Source organism: Ochlerotatus camptorhynchus, unplaced genomic scaffold (assembly GCF_037179485.1).
Source record: "Ochlerotatus camptorhynchus isolate MF236.1 unplaced genomic scaffold, CSIRO-AGI_Acam_v1.1 ptg000160l, whole genome shotgun sequence".
Classification (NCBI taxonomy): domain Eukaryota; kingdom Metazoa; phylum Arthropoda; class Insecta; order Diptera; family Culicidae; genus Ochlerotatus; species Ochlerotatus camptorhynchus.
This window is the reverse complement of record NW_027040650.1, coordinates 103365-123442: the sequence shown is the minus strand read 5'-3', so window position 1 is coordinate 123442 and position 20078 is coordinate 103365. Positions and strand designations below refer to the sequence as shown.

Sequence of the window (20078 nt, the reverse complement as noted above, 5' to 3'; positions counted from 1 at the left end):
GGACGGTGGTTACATTCAATTATTCCTAATGTTTCTTCGAGAGCGTGGTTTAAAGGCTTGGGCTTAAGTCGTGACTTCATTCGCGTGATGAGTAGACTTATGTCCAACCACTACTCGCTAGATGCTCACCGTTACTTGTTTTGGCTCGCTTTTTGCTAGTCATTTTGTCGGTTTACGATATTTTTGATACCCTGGTTAAGACTAAATGGTAAAACATAATTTTTTTATGAAAATCTTTTAAAAAGGCCAATTTTACCTTATTAAAGTGTTTTCTACATTTTGATAATTTGCATCTACCACCCACGCCCCCAAAGAAGAACTAAAAGAGCGCAATTGATTGATTTTTTCGATTTCTCCAACAAATACTTTACAGTAAAATATTTAATTGAAGAAATCGAAGTGAATACCGTAAGTAATATTTGTACTTATGGGCAGTTTTTGAAATATTATTACAAAACATCACCACTGAAACGACTCGTCATTCAAGTTTTTAAAAACACTGCATTCACTTGTCAGTAGCCATGTGACGTTACTCCCCTAATAAATTTGTTACGGTTATTTTTATTAACGACGTGTTAAGGAAATCATCCAAACCATTTGTGGAATAGTTCGATCACTTGGGCTATCTATCGTTATTGGTATTTCTTATTAGGGTCGCTACTGAGTTACAAAAAGTGATGGAAAAGTGACGCTCATAATCGTCACCAAGTGACAAAAAAGTGATTCTAGTGACACTCATAATCGCTCCAAATCGACGGAACGATATCCGTTTGGGTCGAAGTGGTGGCTGTTAATTGTCCGCGCTGGTTACTGCAGATGAAGCCGCTGGTTTGACTGTGGGTTTTTTGGACAAACCTGAATAGTCCTGCCCGCTGAAAGGGCGATTGGATTCAGGAGCCGGGTGTGGTAGATAGTGTTTGGTATGAAAAAATAATAATAATAATTAACATGATAACAATACATATTGAATGTATCAAAACTAGAAAGCTGAGCGTCGAGTAACGCCATTCTCAATTTGAGTAGAATTAAGTTAGCGTGGAGCATTAATACGATGATTTAAATAAACGCACACACATACGCACGCTTGAACGAGCCGAGGCTTATGTGTTTCGGCTTCTGCATGATTGAACCAGTCATTTGACCAATCTTGTTGCGCACGGTTGTGCATTTGCTTTCCGGATGGTCTTTGTTGCGACAAATGGCCGAGACTTGCAACCTCAGTCAGTTCACGACACCGGGTACGGATGTCGTTAGCGGACAATTGTCGCGTCAATTTTCAAATAAACAAATCACCCTTCCAAGTTAACAATGCTAGCTAGTAGAGGAAACATTCCTCTAGCTGTTGGTGACATTAATTTTTATAAGTGAGCTTTTATTTGCGAGAAATTGACGCCTGAAGCCATTATTTACAAAAGAAATTACGCGCATTTGAAATGTTGACACTGAAATCTACATTAATCGATTCTTTTTATCTAATCTCTTTTTCTTAAATAACTTGGCTACAAAAACGTTTCCTGTAGTCTTTGTCGTTTTAAAAGCTAGACTTTTGCTTTTTCCATCGAAATGTTAGTTGAAAATATCCGGAAATATCTTAACACGGCCACGATTCAAAGAGAAAGTCGATGGAGAGAATCAGCCCGGTGGCAGGCTCGTAGGCAACATTGTATACGGTGACAGCGGACCCAGTACAGCAAAACAAACGATTTGGGCCCCGGACATGCTGCCTACTGTCAAACATAGCTGTTAGTATAGGCCTGGAGAGAATCGATCAATGTAGATAGGACCTTTTAAAAAGTGACGCGAGAATTTTTAGTCCTGTTTTTTATGCAAATGACATTTGTTGTGTATGTGTGTGTGTGATAGCGAAGAGAGCCAGATTTTGTTTTGGCTGCGTACTTGTTGAAAATCTCGGATTTTCATTAATACCCCGAAATTGGGATATTACAGTAAAATCCAAGATTTAAATTGAGGATAATACGCCATGGTGCTTAGCAAAAAAGAGGATAGTACGAGATTGGCGTATTATCCTCGATGGAGTTTACCGCTATTATAGTTTCTACGCAAACATATAACGGAACACTCTAAAATTGCTTGGATTTCAGCTTGGAACACAGTTGACCATCTGCCCATAGGAACCGATATTTCTATCCCTGGGCCAGTTACTCCTGCTCCAACCATCTGCATAGAAAACAATCGATCCTGGACGAAGAACCGGGCCACCAAATTGCCATGAATTACGCCCAGGGTCAAATACTTGAAAAAGTCGATTGAAATTGTATCTTTTCTCCATCCAGTCTTCGTTGTTCCTTACTAGACAGTTGATACTAACAGTTTTCAGAATCCTAAGAAGTCCTCTAAGGTCTCCTTCAAAGAGTTTCACTGACCTTGTAATCCTTAGAGCACTCTTTTCGGTTTCGAATTGTACAATTTGATGCAATGGTAACATATAAAGCAAAGCATCCAATGCCTTGGATGGTGTACTTCTCATTGCACCTGTTATTGAGATAGTTGCTAACTTTTGGAGTTTTTCTAACTTTCTCTGAGCACTCACTTTCGTTTTTGGCCACCAGACCAATGCACCATAAGTAATCCTGCGTTTCACAATTTCCGAGTAAATCCAATGGATCATTTTCGATTTCAGTCCCCACTGTTAACCGAATGTTTCTTTTGCGATATTTAATACAATCATATTTCCACGTACAATTATGACTATATCATCTGCGAAGCCAATTATTTCGAAGCCTTGGGCTATTAAACTTTTGAGAAGATCATCAACTATTAAAGACCACAATAGAGGTGATAACACGCCTCCTTGCGGGCATCCTTTGGTTGTTCTTACACTGATGAGTAAGCTTCCAAGGTTTGCTGATATTTCTCTTTTTGATAACATTTCATTGATCCAATTTACAATGCTTTGATCGAAATCACGTTTCATCATAGCTGTAGTCATTGAATCGTGAGATGAATTATCGAATGCACCTTCAATGTCAAGGAATGCAGCAAGTGAAATTTCTGTTGCTTCAAAAGATCTTTCTAGTTTTGTAACAACCGTATGGAGTGCTGTTACTGATGATTTACCTTCGTGGTATGCAAACTGATATTTGCTCAGAGGATTTGTTACTAGATATGATGATTTTACGTGTTCATCTATTGTTTTTTTTTCATTATTTTCAGCAAAATAGACGATAAGTTTATTGGCCTGAAGGATTTTGGAGAAATTTTAGTTCACTTTTTTTTTTATCTAGTTCGTTTATTTGGAAGGCTCAATCGCGTTAGCTTTACGGAGCCGATAATTCATTGTTCACTGTGTGTAACAAAATTCACTTAATTCTATGTCTAGTAGGAGTTGGGCCGATTAGTCGCGGCTTACTCGAGGTTAGAAGGGTACATTTTCGAAGGATAGGATCAGGGGAGGAGCTTGGGGTAGGGTTTCGTTGTCTCATCAGAGCGTTGTCGCCAGTATGAACGGTAGTGCTGTTCTAGCTTCGTCCGGAGTTTGACCGGCTATGGTGGGTGACCAGTGGGCGACGATGAGACTCATCGAGACGGGGGGACAAGACAAACAAAAACTAATAAAGAGAGACAAAAGACAAAAGGAATTAAATTCTTATACTAGACATTTGAAGAAAAACATAAACGGACTGCATATAGCAGAGATCACGGGTTGCCAACACGTCTCTGATAGGAACATAGGGTTGTCTTCCTTGGGCCTCGAGGGTATTCAAAAGTCGCTCTCTGGCGGCGTCATTATCCGTACATTGCCAAACTGCGTGTTCGATGTCATCGTAACCGTTTCCACACCGACAGATGTTGCTGTCCACGAGGTTTATTCTATTGAGATGAGCATCTAGCGAGTAGTGGTTGGACATAAGTCTACTCATCACGCGAATAAAGTCACGACTTAAGCCCAAGCCTTTAAACCACGCTCTCGAAGAAACATTAGGAATAATTGAATGTAACCACCGTCCAAGATTTCCAGTGTCCCAATCGGTTTGCCAAACTCGAAAAGGTACTCTGACGCACTAAATGGTAAAATTCATCGTGTGAAATTTGCCTGTCATACAATTCGCCTTCCTGCGCGCCCACCTTTGCGAGAGAGTCCGCCTTCTCATTGCCTGGGATTGAGCAATGTGAGGGGACCCATACAAAGGTAATCATATATGATCTTTCGACCAGCACACACATCTGCTCCCTTACCTTTGAAAGGAAATAAGATGAGTGCCTACTTGGTTTCATCGACCGAATAGCCTCAATCGAACTGAGACTATCCGAGAAGATGAAGTAATGGTCTGCGGGCATGTTGGAAATCATCCCCAATGCGAAGTTGATTGCTGCCAGCTCAGCAACAAAAACGGAACAAGGTTCCTGAAGTTTGCGGAAGGCGCTAGAGTTTTCATTGAAGACACCGAAGCCAGTGGATCCATTGAGACGGGACCCGTCTGTAAAATATCTTTTCATGCAATTGACTTGTTGGTACTTTTCAGTAAAAATACGCGGAATAATAATAGGTCGAAGTTGATCGGGAATCCCATGAGTTGCTTGTTTCATGGTCAGATCATATTCAATTGAGGAACTGCGATTGGTGAAGTGAACACGGTCTGGAGTATAACAAGGAAGACACATATCCGACGATATGTAGTGGTGGTAGATTCTCATAAATCGAGATTGTGTGTTCAGCCCAAGAATTTCTTCAAAATTAGCAATTATAAGTGTGTTTGTCACTCCGCATTTGATTAGTATTCTGAGAGAGAGCTCCCAGAAACGGTTCTGGAGGGGTGTTACTCCTGCCAGAACCTCGAGACTCATGTTATGCGTTGAGTGCATACAGCCTAGAGCAATACGCAGACAACGATATTGAATTCGTTCCAATTTTATTAGGTGACTTTTTCTTGCCGAGAGAAAGCAGAAAGAGCCGTACTCTAGAACAGAGAGAATAGTTGTTTTATAAAGCGTTATGAGATTTCCCGGATGAGCACCCCACCATGTGCCGCAAATTGAACGGAGAAAGTTGATCCTCTGCTGACATTTTTGCTTCAAATACGTAATATGGGCATTCCAAGTGCACTTTGAATCAAACCAGACCCCAAGGTACTTGAAAGACAATGATTGGGTAATGTTTCTGCCCAAAAGATTAAGCTGCATTTGGGCTGGGTACCGCTTTCGAGTAAACACTACCAGTTCAGTTTTCTGCGGCGAGAATTCGATCCCTAGATTCATAGCCCAAGAAGACAAGTTATCTAAGGAATTTTGCAATGGTCCTTGCAAGTCCACGGCATGTGGACCTCTTACGGAAACCACACCGTCATCTGCAAGTTGTCTTAGCGTGCATTGTTCTGCCAAACAGTTGTCGATATCTTTGACATAAAAGTTATAAAGAAGAGGGCTGAGACATGAGCCTTGGGGCAGGCCCATGTAACTAATTCTGGAAGTTGTCAGTTTTCCAAGAGAAAAGTTCATTTGCTTTTCTGACAACAAATTGTACAAGAAATTATTTAAAATTCCAGAAAGTCCACATCTGTGCAGATTGTCTGACAGAATTTCAATGGAAACTGAATCAAAAGCCCCCTTAATGTCCAAGAATACTGAAGCCAATTGCTCCTTGTGCGCAAAGGCCAGTTGAATATCTGTGGAAAGCAGCGCTAGACAATCGTTTGTTCCTTTGCTCTTGCGGAACCCAAACTGTGTATTTGATAGCAAGTTATTTGATTCGACCCAGTGATCGAGTCTCCGAAGGATCATTTTCTCCAACAATTTCCTAATGCACGAAAGCATAGCAATCGGACGGTATGAGTTATGGTCAGACGCTGGTTTGCCAGGTTTTTTAATGGCTATTACTTTGACCTGTCTCCATTCAGGCGGTACAATGTTGTTTTCTAGCAAGGAATTGAATAAATCTAGCAAGCGTCTTTTAGCGATATCTGGGAGATTTTTCAGAAGATTGAATTTAATCATATCGCTTCCCGGTGAGGAGTTGTTCGATGAAAGAAGAGCCATAGAGAAATCCAGCATTGAGAATGGTCTATCCAGAGAGCCGCCGCTAGGAGACGCTTCTCGAAGAATATTTTGTGCTGGAACTGAGTCCGGACAGACCTTTTTAGCGAAATCGAATATCCATCGGTTGGAGTATTCTTCACTCTCATTGAAAGATGAGCGGTTACGCATGTTGCGAGCCACCCTCCATAAGGTGTTCATGGAGGTTTCTCGTGAGAGTCCCTCGACGAAATTGCGCCAATAACCGCGTTTTTTTGCTTTGATTAATTGTTTCAGCTTTGTCTCAAGCTTTGAATATTCCTCGAAGTAAGTGGAGGTTTTGTGTCTACGAAAAGCTTTGAAAGCATCAGATTTTTCTACATACAATTTTGTGCATTCTTCGTCCCAACCAGGTGTGGCTGGTCTCCTTTTAAAAGGTGCACTTGGAACTTTTCTTTTTTGTGCTTCCAGTGAGCTTTTGTAAATCAAATCGGCTAGGAATCGATATTCTTCCAATGGTGGAAGCGCATCTATTGATTCGACACCGATTGTCACCGCCGTTGCATATTTCTGCCAGTCGATGTTCCTTGTAAGATCAAATGGAACCCGAGATGGTTCTGCAGAGTGAGCGCCACACTTTATTGAAATGATGATTGGCAAATGATCGCTACCATGGGGATCATTGATAACCTTCCACTGACAATCCAATGATAGCGATCTTGAACACAAAGATAGGTCGAGTCGGCTTTCTCGAGCCGGAGGTTTTGCTATACGTGTCGCTTCACCAGTGTTCAAAATAGTCAAATTGAAATCGTCACATAAATCGTAAAAAATAGCCGCTCTATTGTCGTCATATAGATCGCCCCACCCAGTACCATGGGAGTTCATATCACCCAGAATTAATACTGGGGATGGAAGAATCGAAACTAGATTCCAGAGTTGACTACGGCTAATGGAGGTTCTTGGTGGAACGTATACTGAAGCTATGCAAAGATCTTTGTTCTTCACATTTATTTGGCAAGCAACGATTTCGACGCCGGATAGAGCAGGAAGGGAAATTTTGTAGAAAGGGTAGCACTTTTTGATCCCTAAAAGTACTCCTCCATAAGAATCGTCTCTATCCAGGCGTATAATGTTAAAATCGTGGAAGTTGAGTTCTTTATCGGAAGAAAGCCATGTTTCACAGAGAGCAAATATATCACAATCAGAATTGTGAAGTAAAAATTTGAACGAGTCTAGTTTAGGCACTAGACTACGGCAGTTCCACTGTAGCACAGTGATCATATCTTCAACCTCGTTCGACGAATTATCCATCGAAAGATATGATTGATGCAAGGAGGGGCCATGAAACAGTCAATTGCTTAAGATATGATTCTAACGTTGGAAGCAAGGCAGAAACTAAGCTTCTAAGAGGGTCTTGTATGTTGAACATATTTAATATGAATTCCACAATGTCCGAAAAAGCTAGCAAACCTCGTTCGAACTTGGATTTCTTTTGAGAAGTTTGAGGAGCAGCTTTATTATTTTTCTTATCTTTTTTGGGCAATGGTGGAAAATTCCTGCTGCATCCAGGGATTGGTTCAGCAGGAGCCTTCGGTTTCGTTTTTTCATCCCCATTACCCTGGGAATTTGTCAATCTTCTGGAGGTGACTTTTGTTTTCTTACGGCGCACTTTCGGGGAGGGGCATTTTCTTTTTGAGGATCCGTCCATTTTTGAAGGTGCGTGTACCACCGTAGAATCACCTTCATCGGATGAGTCAGAGTCCGATTCTTCAGCGGACAAAATCGAAAATTGGTTTGCATCTTGGACGGCTGATGCAGCCTTCACCATTTGAGCATATGTCTGCTTGGAGCGTCCAGAGATTGAACGCTGCACTTTATCGGAGTGCTGCTTGTACATCGGGCACTCCTGCAAAGGGTGAGGATTCTCGCCACAATAAGCGCATTTTACTGATTCTTTGTGGCAAGAATCCTCTTTGTGGTTTTCACCACATTTGCCACAACGAGTTTTGTTGCCGCAATGGCTGGCCGAGTGTCCCAGCCTTTTGCAGTTGGTACAATTGTATACCCTCTGTACAAACAGCCGCACCGGAAAAAAAGCACCATCAATTTTAACAAAGTTTGAGAGAACCGAACCTGCGAAAGTCACGCGAAACGAGTCTGAATGCCGATAAACTTTTTTACCGTCTAGCAAAGATGCTGAATGCAGTTGCCTTACATCCAGTATCTTCACTAGCGCGGTAGCGAATGTCGAGTTTTTAAAAGTTCCCGAGGCATGTTTCAAGTCCTCGACAGTCAGACTCGCGTCGGAGACCACGCCTTCTATCTCCACATCTCGAGAAGGGATGTAGATGTTATACTCAACACTAAAAAGCTCGTGTTCAGCAATTTTATTTGCCACATCATAAGTCGGTGCTTCTACCCGCAGTTTGTTGAATCTTTCCTTGTGTACCAAGATTCCCGGATACTTCCGCAGCAAATCTCTCGTAATGTCGAGAGTTTTCAAAGGTTTATTTTTGGGCCGAAAAAAGACAACCCATGGTCCTTTCGAAGACGGTTGGTAGTATCTGGTTCGCGCAACGTAGGCATCCGAAGACGCCATAAGTGTTGCGCAAAAGCGGTGCACAACCGCTTAAAAATGAAAAAAAAAAAAAAAAAAACTTAAGAATAACTTTCACCAATTAATTTACTTAACTACTAGTTGTTAATATTTCGTTGCCATGCAACCATACAAAAAAAATATTATCAAAAAAAAAAAAAAAATTGTATACAAAAAAAAAAAAACTTTTTACTAATTGCAAAAATGCCCCACCCTATTAGGGAGAGCACACTGCCACAAGGCAACTTTGCTATACAATAGCAAGGCAATCGAAAAAACTATTCTACTATACTTATGCCGTTTGCTACTGCTTGCTTGCAGCTGCAGGTGGCGATACAATGGAGACGTCGATAACTGCGATACAATGGAGACGTCGTGATGATGGTGATCTTTCACCGGGATGGGTAGAGATGGACACTCGAAATAAACGGGCTCGCCGAATTTCGGTGCTTCCGAGACACGCGCGCTTATCACCTGGACACTGCACTGTGATGCGAAAAAACCACGCGGGTGGAAAAAAATCACAACTAATACTTTATGTCGTGTGAGAGACCGGGACCGTGTTAACCGACTCAGCGCTCGATACGGAATGAAATTTTAGTTCACTAGAATATTATGTCTTAATTCAAAATTTAATTTTGAAGTCATTTAAAAATTTACAGCATTTTTTTTTATTTTTCTTGCGAATTTCTCATAAAAATCTTGTTTTAATCAACATTTTTAATGGGATTAAAATATTCAAAAAATCATTCTAAAATTTATTCTTAAAGTCCATTAAAAACTGGAGAAAATGAGCCTTTAATGGATGAAATCGGTTGGAAATTGTCGAAGTTATGAATTTTTTTGTAAAATCATGAAAATTGAATGTTCCAAGATTGGCCGTTGTCCCGCTCCTAGGTTCATGCACCACTTCCAGTAAGCCTTTCTGCGGACGTGTACGCATACGGTGCATTGCACTAACACTACCAGCTGTCACGCAAAATTAAATGGGATATTTTCAACAATATAATTTACGCTAGTGTTTGTGAGACCGCTCGGCGAGAACCTAACGCAACCAACTCAATTTGACAGCTTTCTTTCTTTAACATTGCTTAACGATGTATACGACAAAACGTGAATTCAAGTGTAAAAATGATTCTCAAAAGTTTTGTTACGCGTGTGGCAACTATATATTTACAAAATCGGTCAATTTCACTGCTTCGTTGCAAACTGCATACAGGCTTTATTTTAAAATTGATCCTGGAGACTTTGACGAACCGTGGATTCCAAAAGTATTATGTAGTTCGTGCAAAACGTGCTTGGCTAGGTGGATGTCAGGCGCAAGGTAAATTGATTTTTTGAATAACTTTCATATAAACAATTTATGTACAGCATGGTAGTGCTTTGTTCTTTCCTGATCGACATTATCTTACTTCATCTATTTTTGATAAGTGTTAATGTCTTACTTACTAACTCACTTATTTGTTATCTGTCAGTCGCTATTTGTCCTTTGACATGCCCACCATATGGCGTCGACCGTTTTGTCATGCAACGGATTGTTATTTCTGCTTGACAAAAGTTAAGCAACAAGGACGTCACAAAACAGTTGAGTATCCACAAGTGGCTTCTATGACAAAACCTGTTCCACATTCAAGTTCGGTCCCGTATCCTGTTTATCCAAAGCGGAAACGAGCGCCCTCTGTTGAATCGACCGTTACAAAAAGTGAGGAGGAATTCAAGGAGGAATGCGAGGAAGACTTCGAGGTGGAATTGGAAAGAAACCCAAAACTGTTTACACAATCCGAATTTAATGATTTGGTGCGAGATCTCGACTTATCGAAGGAGAAATCCGAATTGCTGGCATCACGCTTGAAAGAACACAACATGCTGAGCAAGGGGGGGTTTTGATTTATTGTCTCTGCTCTGTGTAGTGCAAATAAGTGGCCTTCTTCGGTGCTAATCAAGCAAGAGGCTTCACCGGTGACCGGTGTTGACCGTAAAAGTGAACAATAAAAAAGCTGTATTGTGTAGCGTGTGCGGAGAGTGAGAAGAAAAACAAATCGGCAAATTCAAAAGACCGTCTAGAAGTCGACGGTGGTGACATTGTGTGTACACGGCAGTGGCAATTATCCTCCACCTGGCAGGGTCCAGGTGTCGAGTTGATTTTGCGAGGTCGTTTCTCGAAGAAAAAGTGGTGGGTGGGAAATTTTGGTACAGCGCAACTGAGTAACAGTTCTTCGGAGCGAAGTGCTATCGCTCGCCGGTGTTGTTGTCGGCGTCTTTTCGAGCAGACTTTTTAGCTCGCGCCGTCCGCCGAGTGCAGTCCGCGGAAGGACTTTTCTTTCGTTTGGACTAAAGTCGGTTGGAGCTTTTCTCCCACTACCGTCGCGAGTGTACTGGCCTTCGGTGTACCAGCGGTCCCAAACGGCGATTCCCTAGAGGGAGAACGTTTTAGTAGTGCGCGAATTTGACCGAGTGGAATAAAAAAGACAGTACAGTAGTGCACCAGTGTAGTTAGTGTGTGTTTGTGGATAGTTGGTGGTGGCTGGTTACCATCGAGGACGACAACAACCAGCAGCGGTAAGTCGCCCTCTTTGCATTTCTTTGGGGAACTGGGGCGGGGGGCGTCGCGAAGGCGACGTCAACCATGATGGGGGATCCCCCCCGGGAATAGACCCGAATGGACCGAGGTTACCGTTTTTTATGGACCCGGAGGGCAACCACGGGGAAGTTCGAATTCTGAGGCTACAGGGGCTGGTACAGCAGGACGGTAAAACGAGGCGTCCGTTACCAAAGTTCCCCGTGTTGATACGGAAATCGGTAATTGCGCATTTAAACGCAAAAATCGAGGGTGGGTTCCCTGAATCCCAAAGGGCCACCTACGCCCTGAAGGTTAGGAGCGCCGATCACTATCGGAGGCTCCTACAGATGAAGCAACTAACAAATGGCTTTGAAGTTGAGGTGATACCGCATCCCTCCCTCAACACGACCCGATGTGTCATTACCTGCCGGGATTCTGTTGAGGAGAGCGATGGGGATCTGATGTCAGACCTGGGGGAGCAGGGGGTCAAGGAGATCAGAAGAATCACCAGAAAAGATGCCAAGGGAATAGTCAACACAGCCTCGATCATCATCACTTGCCATGGCACATGCGCGCCCGAGTACCTTTATGTAGGCTACTCCCGCTGCAAGACACGCCCGTACTACCCGTCGCCCATGCAGTGTTTCAACTGCTGGGCCTTCGGCCATACAAAGCTACGATGTCGCGTGGGGAAACCCGTCTGCGGGAACTGTTCAGGAGATCACCCGATTGATACAGAACAAAGGTGCAGCAACCCGGCCTACTGTACCCGTTGCGACACCGACCAGCACTCGCTGCGGCACCGATCATGCCCGCTTACCAGAGGGAGAATGAGATCCAACTGATCAAGGTTGACCGTGGGATTTCGTACCCGGAAGCGCGAAACTTGTTTGAACGGTGTAACAGCAGTAACTCCTATGCAAATGTGACGAACGAAGGGACGCAAAGTGCCCTCGCCGAGATGGAAAAGCGAATTGAAGGACTGGCCAACATGGTTCGCGAAAAGGACGCCGTCATCGCGCAGCTGCAAGCCGCACTGCAGATGGCCGGCACTAGCAACCCCGCACCCGTACCCATCAACACGACTCCGACACCAACCGAAGCACCCATCAATGCGTTTCAAGAGATGTTTAAGGCGCAAGCGGCCCACTTCGAACAAATGATGAAAGAAGTGGTGACCGTTCTTGCAAACACGCAACAAAGGATGAACGAGCTCGAAACAGTCGTCAAAACCCAAAGCAACCAACCTCAACAACCCGCCGTTCAAACACCAATCGTCGTAGCCCGTACCAACCAACCAGCAAAAAGCCTCGTTCAACCCCAAACTGCTCCCCCAACCATCCCCCCAATCAGCTTTGAAAACCCCCCCCCCCACGAACGAGTACGAGGAGGCCGAAGAAGAAGTCATCGCTGTGTCTAGCGACTTCTCGGCCTCATCGGAATCCGATGCGAACACAACCCTTACCCCTGAAACCAGCCCCTACACAAAACATAGCCAGAAACCCGACACTCCTATGCCACAACACTCGTTGAAATCCCTTTCAACCCCCCAATCGGCCAAAAGACCCATAAAGCTCGTCAACCCACCCAACCCCCCCGAAATGCCCCAGCTTCCAAAGTGCAAAAGGCGATCCTCACGAAGATAACGCCCACGCAAACTGGAAGGAGTGGCAGAATAGCAGGCAAAACCAAAACCACCTAGCCTCTAAGTCTCCCCACACACCCTCCGGCAACCGACCACGCCATGGACGCGGACTACTCTTCGTTTTCGTTACCAACACCAGCCACCACCACCCACCAAGCAACTGGTTCGCGCTTGGCCTCGGATAGCCGGGGCACCGTCGAACCGGAAGTCTTACCCCAACTGGAATCTTCGGACCCCCCTCGGTGTCCGAGCCAACCGAATGAAAATATCTGTGCCGTGGGTACTCAGGGCACCGGCAGTGCGGAAGATATACCCCAACCGGAACTGTCGGTTAACCTCTGGGACCCTCGGACGAAGATGCAAATGGCGAAGAACCCAGTACTAGCCCACAGTAGCCGGGGCCCCGTCGGTGCGGACGTCTTCCCCACACCGGAACCGGTGACAACCCCCCGGCGCTGCGGCGAACCTGGAAGAGGGACGGACAAGGGCGGCCTCGGCCCCCATTCCCCTGCGGACAACGCGGGATTCAAGGCACAGCATAATATCGGGACAGATAAGGGCAGTTGTTCCCATTCCCCGAAGGACAAAGAGGGATTCAAGTCCCAAACCAGTAGCTCACCCTCAAACATAGTTCCAAGCTCAAATACAACGATAGATTTCTTCACCACCGTTGGGATGCCCCTGCCCCGGGTGGGTGGAACGACTCCACCTGCCCCTGGTGGGGATCCGTCTCATTCGGCACAAAGTTCTGCCGCAGCAAGTCCGACTGGAACACCCCCAAATTCCAGTTACTATGCAATGAGCCATCACCACTCAATCGAACGACCTTCAACCAGCGGATCGGAGCGGGGGTTTCCTACCCCCGCCCTACCGGTTCCGGTGAATCTTATGCTCCAATGGAATATCAGCGGCTACTTTCTCCACTTGGCGGAGTTGGAACTCCTCTGCAGCGGTGCGTCCCCCCTGGTGATTGCCCTGCAAGAGGTCAACAACGTCACGGTGGACCGGATGAATAAGACACTTGGCGGCGATTACTTATGGTCCATTAAACAAGGATCTAACCTTTGGAGATCTGTGGCCATAGGAGTCCGTAAAAATGTCCCCCATCAAATGGTTGATCTCGATACCGACCTCCCTATTGTCGGCATTCGGATCCAAGACCCAACTAGTATCTACATCGCCTGCGCCTATCTGCCCTGCGGAAGACTACCCAATCTAGGAACCGAGATTCGCAGAATACTTCGGCAGTTACCAGAACCCAAAATGTTCATTGGGGACCTGAACGGCCATCACCCGGCCTGGGATTGTCCAAGAGCTGACCCACAAGGGGTCACCATCTGCGATATTTTTGAGGAGGAAGATTTAGTCATCCTAAATGACGGGGGCCCGACGTTATTTAACGGACGGCACACCACCGCCATCGACGTGTTCACAGTTAGCCGCTCCTTAGCGGGCAAAATGCTATGGGGCATCAACTCGGATCTGCACGGCAGCGACCACTATCCGGTACAGATCCGGTTATCCGCCGCAATGGCACCGGAGAACACCAGAAGACCACGGTGGCGGTATGGAGAAGCCAACTGGGAGGGCTATCAGCTCTCTTACCGAACTCTCGCACAGACTGAAGAACCTACGGACATCCCAAGTATCACGGGAGTCATCCACAAAGCAGCCAGCACCAACATCCCAAGAACAGGCAGTATTCCCGGGCGGAGGGCACTCCGATGGTGGAATGAAGACACGAAAAGTGCTGTAAAAGCCAGGCGGAAGGCACTCCACAAACTCAAGCGAACCTCTACGAACGACCCTGCGAGAGAGGAAATCCTCGCAAACTACCGCCAGCAGCACAACAAATGCCGACAGGAAATCCGGACGGCGAAGCAAAATAGCTGGTCGGATTTTCTGGAAAGCATCAACGCCGAACAATCATCAGCAGAACTGTGGAGCCGCATCAATGCCCTCAGCGGCAAGCGGCGATCATCGCCGCTACAAGTGCAAGCCGACACCGTTACCATCACCGAACCAAACGCCGTAGCAGATGAACTGGGAAAATACTTCGCCAAACTATCAGGAATCGCGGAGTACAGCGAAAGTTTCCAACGACGAGTCGGTCCTTCGCTGTCCTCGGTGCCCACTTTCGGAATTCCCACAGACAACGACGACCTACCGATCAACCAACCATTCTCCTGGGAAGAATTCTCGTTCGCTCTTAGCCGGAGCAACGGAAACTCGGCCGGACCGGATGAAATCGGATACCCACTGCTGAAGCATCTACCGCTCGAAGGGAAAACACAATTGCTCGAACTCTACAACCAGCTATGGACCAACGAAGAATATCCGGACAAATGGAGGGAAAGTCTCGTGATCCCGATCCCCAAAACAAATATAGGGACCAAGGACGTCACAGGATTTCGCCCCATCGCGCTGACCTGCTGCATGGCCAAAGTCTTGGAGCGGATGGTCAACAGAAGGCTCAAGCAATACCTGGAGTCTAAGGGACTGCTTGACCATCGACAGCACGCCTTCAGGCAAGGGTACGGTACCTCCACCTACTTCGCCACTCTTGGAGAAGTCCTGAAGGAGGCACAGGACCAAGGCCATGATACGGAGATCGTCTTGCTGGACATCTCCAAAGCATTCAACAGAACGTGGACACCAGCAGTAATGAAGAAGTTAGCCGAATGGGGACTAAAAGGACGCATCCTACACTTCGTCCGAAACTTTCTGACCGACCGATCTTTTCGGGTGTCGGTCGGAAACGTCCAATCCAGAAGGTTCAGCGAAGAAACCGGAGTACCACAGGGTTCGGTGATCGCGGTCACCCTCTTCCTGGTGGCCATGAACGGGGTCTTCGACAAGCTACCCAACAACATATATATTTTCGTCTACGTGGATGACGTCCTCATTGTAACGGTGGGCCCCACCCTGCAGCGGACGAAATTAAGGGCGCAAGCGGCAGTCTCCTCGGTGGTCAGATGGGCTGACTCCGTTGGGTTCCAGCTTTCCGCCGGCAAGAGCGTGCGCTGCCATATATGCACCACCCGGCATCGGAACAACGGACAGCCCATCATGATCAAACAGCAAGCGATACCGACCAAAAACACAATAAGGGTCCTGGGAGTGCTCCTCGATCGGAACCTATCCCTCGAGCCGCACTTCCAACAGGTGAAGAAGGACTGTCGTAGTCGATCCAACCTGTTGAAGACCATCTCCCGCCCCCACCGATCCAACAACCGTGAAATCCGCTTCCGAGTAGCCCGAGCCATCATCGACAGTCGCCTTTTGTACGGCGTAGAACTAACGTGCCTTGCCGCCGAGAAAGCCGTCCAAATCTTGGAACCGGTCTACAACGGATACGTAAGAACAGTCTCCGGTCTCCTGCCCTCCACCCCGGCCGACGACGCGTGCGTTGAAGCCGGTATTCTGCCTTTTCGGCTCGTCTACACCGCAGCTACCGCTACCAAAGCCACTGCCTTCCTCGCTAAAACGTCGGGAAACAGCAGGATCTTTCTCCTCGACGAGGCGAACCGACTCCTCCGCACGGTCGCCGACGTAGATCTCCCTCCAGTGGCCAGGGTCCACTGGCACGGAGACAAAAGTTGGGAATCACATCAGATCAGAATCGACAGCCGAATCAAGGACCGCTTCAGGGCAGGAGACAACTCACTGGCTTTGCACCGGACAGTCGTCGAAACTCTCGGGGCGCACTATCAAGATCACGAAATCAGGTACACTGATGGCTCGCTCTCCAGCAGCGGAGTGGGAATGGGGGTTTCAGGAGATAGTTTGGTCGTCAGCAATTCACTTCCGGCCCAGTGCTCGGTGTTTTCCGCTGAGGCAGCGGCCGTCTTTCACGCAACCACCCTTCCGGCCAATCGGCCGATCCTCATCGTTACCGACTCACAAAGCGCACCAAAGCATCCGTGGATACAAGGGACGGTAACGCATGCGCCGCCCAACACCGTATACATGTGGGTACCCGGGCATCCAGGGGAACGTGATCGCCGACCACCTCGCCGGCTCAGGCCCCATCGGACCCAGGTTCTCTGACAATGTTCCGTTCCAGGACATCAAGAAATGGATCAAACGGACGGTTTGGAGAGCGTGGGACAACGAGTGGAGGAACAATCGAACTCACCAACTACGAAAAATCAAGGCGACCACCGATCCCTGGAAGGATCGACCGAGCCTCAAGGAGCAGCAAGTGGTGTCCAGGCTGCGCACCGGGCATAGCAGGGCCTCCCATAATTTCGGAGGAACACCGTTCCGGAGAACCTGCGAAACCTGTGGAGTGCCAGCCTCCGTAGAACACATCCTCATCAACTGTGTGGAGCTCGAGGACCTTCGGGTTGCCTTCGGTCTGGAGGGAACCAGCATACGAAGTCTGCTTGGCGACGAGTCCCCGGCAGCAGACGCCCTCATCGCCTTCCTGAAGGAGGCGAATCTTTTTTACAACATTTGAGTGTTTTCTGTTTGTGCTTTTGAATTCGTTGGCCCTTTTGGTAGTGTTTTTACAATATTTTATATAATTAAGCTAAATGCCCACTTGCCAAGATTGGGATCCTCCTTTTGAGGTCCCAATTCTTTTTTGTAATTTTTAAAAGAGATGAACTAGCCTTAGGCTAAAAATCTCTCTGATAAAGGAGAGAAAAAAAAAACGTGGAAATCGTTCCAGCGTGTTGTCACAACCTTTTTAGGAAATTTCAGAAGCCCAGATTATGAGGAAGCCGTCGATGAATTGCTCAAAAATTATGAGAAAATAGGTATAAATCAAAAATATTGTGTTTGTTACATATAATTAATTTCAAATCCTTTTATTTCACTGAACACAGGTGTGAATATGTCTTTGAAGATACATTTCCTACATTCTCACATGGATTTTTCCCGGAAAATCTTGATGACGAGAGTGATGAGCACGGCGAACGTTTTCACCAACAATTGAAGATGATGGAACGTCGTTACCAAGGGTTTTGGGATGAAGCAATGATGGGTGACTATTGTTGGTTTCTGATTCGAGAAACAAGTTCAAAACACCGAAGACAAAGTCATTCGATTCTCAATCATTTTTAATAAAACCCAAATAAATTTCTTTTGTATCAACTCGGTTTTAAATCCTGATATGCCTTAATCAAATTGATATGTAGAGAAAAGAATCTCCCATGAAAACTTTACATGCGATTTGGATGCTTACAACGACACCTAGAAAAGGAACTCTAAAGTTGTTGTATTTCAGCAACATTTTTAAGTGTTTTACAAAAATGCTCATAACTTCGACAATTTCCAACCGATTTCGTCCATTAAAGGCTCATTTTCTCCGGTTTTGAATGGACTTTAAGAATAAATTATGGAATGATTTTTTGAATCTTTTTATCCCATTAAAAATGTTGATTAAAACAAGATTTTTATGGAAAATTCGCAGGAAAAAAAAAAAAAATGCTGTAAATTTTTAAATGACTTCAAAATTAAATTTTAATTAAGACATAATATTCTAGTGATAGCAAATTTATTAAGCTTCACTTTCATAAAAAAAGACTTAAAATTTGTGCACTAGTTTCAAAGATATTGACATTTTAGTAATCGTACTTTTGTCCAAAATTCAAAAAATCAAAATGTTTGTATATCTCAAAAATGGCTCTACTTTATTTTTTTCTGACCACGGCATTGAATTCAGCGTAGGATTTTGCATTGGAAATGATCATCACCTTACCGAGTTCAAAAATGCTGTAAACTAGTGTTATCGCTGTCTTGAAAATACCATATAAAAATTGATCTAGGTTATTGGCTCATTAACTTTCAATTTAAAAGAATATTTCCTGAATATCATTGGATTTTTTATTTGAAATTGCCCAGTGTTCGTTTTTAATTGCTCAGTTTTACTTTCCTGCATGAATTATTTTCTTTTCTTTATTTTTGTGGGACATTTTAGATTAATTAATCGCGGTTATTCAATATGACATTGCTCATTTTGCCACTTTTATGGGAAAATATGTTCAACTGCAGGTGACGTAGGTGAGTTATTTAGTGCTCAAATTTCCTAATTTAGTGGAGATTCATCCTTATTGAATTGAGCGTATTCTATTTATTGTTGCCCTTTTTGTCATTTTCACCGCTCACATTCAAATTAATAAAAGAAGCTTTTTATTAGTACATTGCCTTTTTATTCATTTCTATTGCAAATTTTTTTTTTGTTTATTGGTGCACCCCTGTGTGGCCAATTTGAGATTTTTTTTATTGCTCATTTCGCTTTTTTTAATGATGATTAATTGTGCTGCCATTCCATAACTGTTTACTTTTGCGATTGTATCGATGATAGTAATATTGCGCTCGTAATAATATTATTTGTTCTCAGCCGCTCATATTTAACTAAAACGCTGTAGGCGAAATACGCGGCGACAATCTTTTATTTTGTTGTAAAATCCGTGGTTTTTTTTCTCCAAATGTACCGTTTGTTGCCAATTTTTCTTCTTATTGGTTACGTTCTTCGTTTGTATAATAGTTTACCACTGCAAACCACCAATAGCACATGAATGTTAAATGTAAAATCGCAGTAATTGTCATTAAAATTATAGCTTCTTGCATAGTTACTTATTGTTTTAAAATTGTACTGGTTTATAATATTTGTTCGGCGTGATATAATTCATGACTTATGAAATTCATGAACACACAATATTGCGTGCTGTCTAGATGTGCTAAATTGACGTTCAGCTTCTACCCTTTTTCTTATTTCACGTAGGATCGCTTTTACAGCTTCTATTTTTTTACGCCTCACTTTTGATTTTCTCTTGTTTTCAAACACTCCGAAAATGCGGTTTACTACTAAACGGTCACGGTTGCCATTTGGCATTTTAGCATTTGATGCCTATATATGCACGCGCACTTTGCATTCTCAACTCGACGCTAAGCCTAGCTGGAGGGATCCAGTTAACAGTCTGAAGGGTCCATAAGCTAACTGGGGTAACCCAGCAGGTTCGAGCTTCAGAATAATTGATCCTGTTTATTGAATTATACTTCCTTTTTATACAGTTTGGTTTTTAATACCGTGCCGATTCAAATTTCGGACACTTAAACTCGAATTTCGGACACTTTTAAAAGTTGATTATCTCGGTCGAATATGATCCACATGTCTTGTAAATTTTAAATTTTTTTGACTAGTGCCCTCCACGATCATCTAACATTATTACTTTGTTTCTAACTGGATGTAATATTTAATTAAAAATGAAAGTGTCCGAAATTTGAATCGTCCGAAATTTGAATCGTCCGAAATTTGAATCGGAACGGTACATTGTGTGCGTAAGAAAGTGTAA

General features: G+C 44.5%; 1 protein-coding gene across 1 annotated transcript in view; it reads left to right on the top strand.

Moving 5' to 3' along the window:
* Golgin104 (Golgin 104) overlaps positions 1-20078 on the top strand; it is a 192719-nt gene that overhangs the window by 89318 nt on the left and 83323 nt on the right. The gene's annotated exons all lie outside the window — the stretch shown is intronic.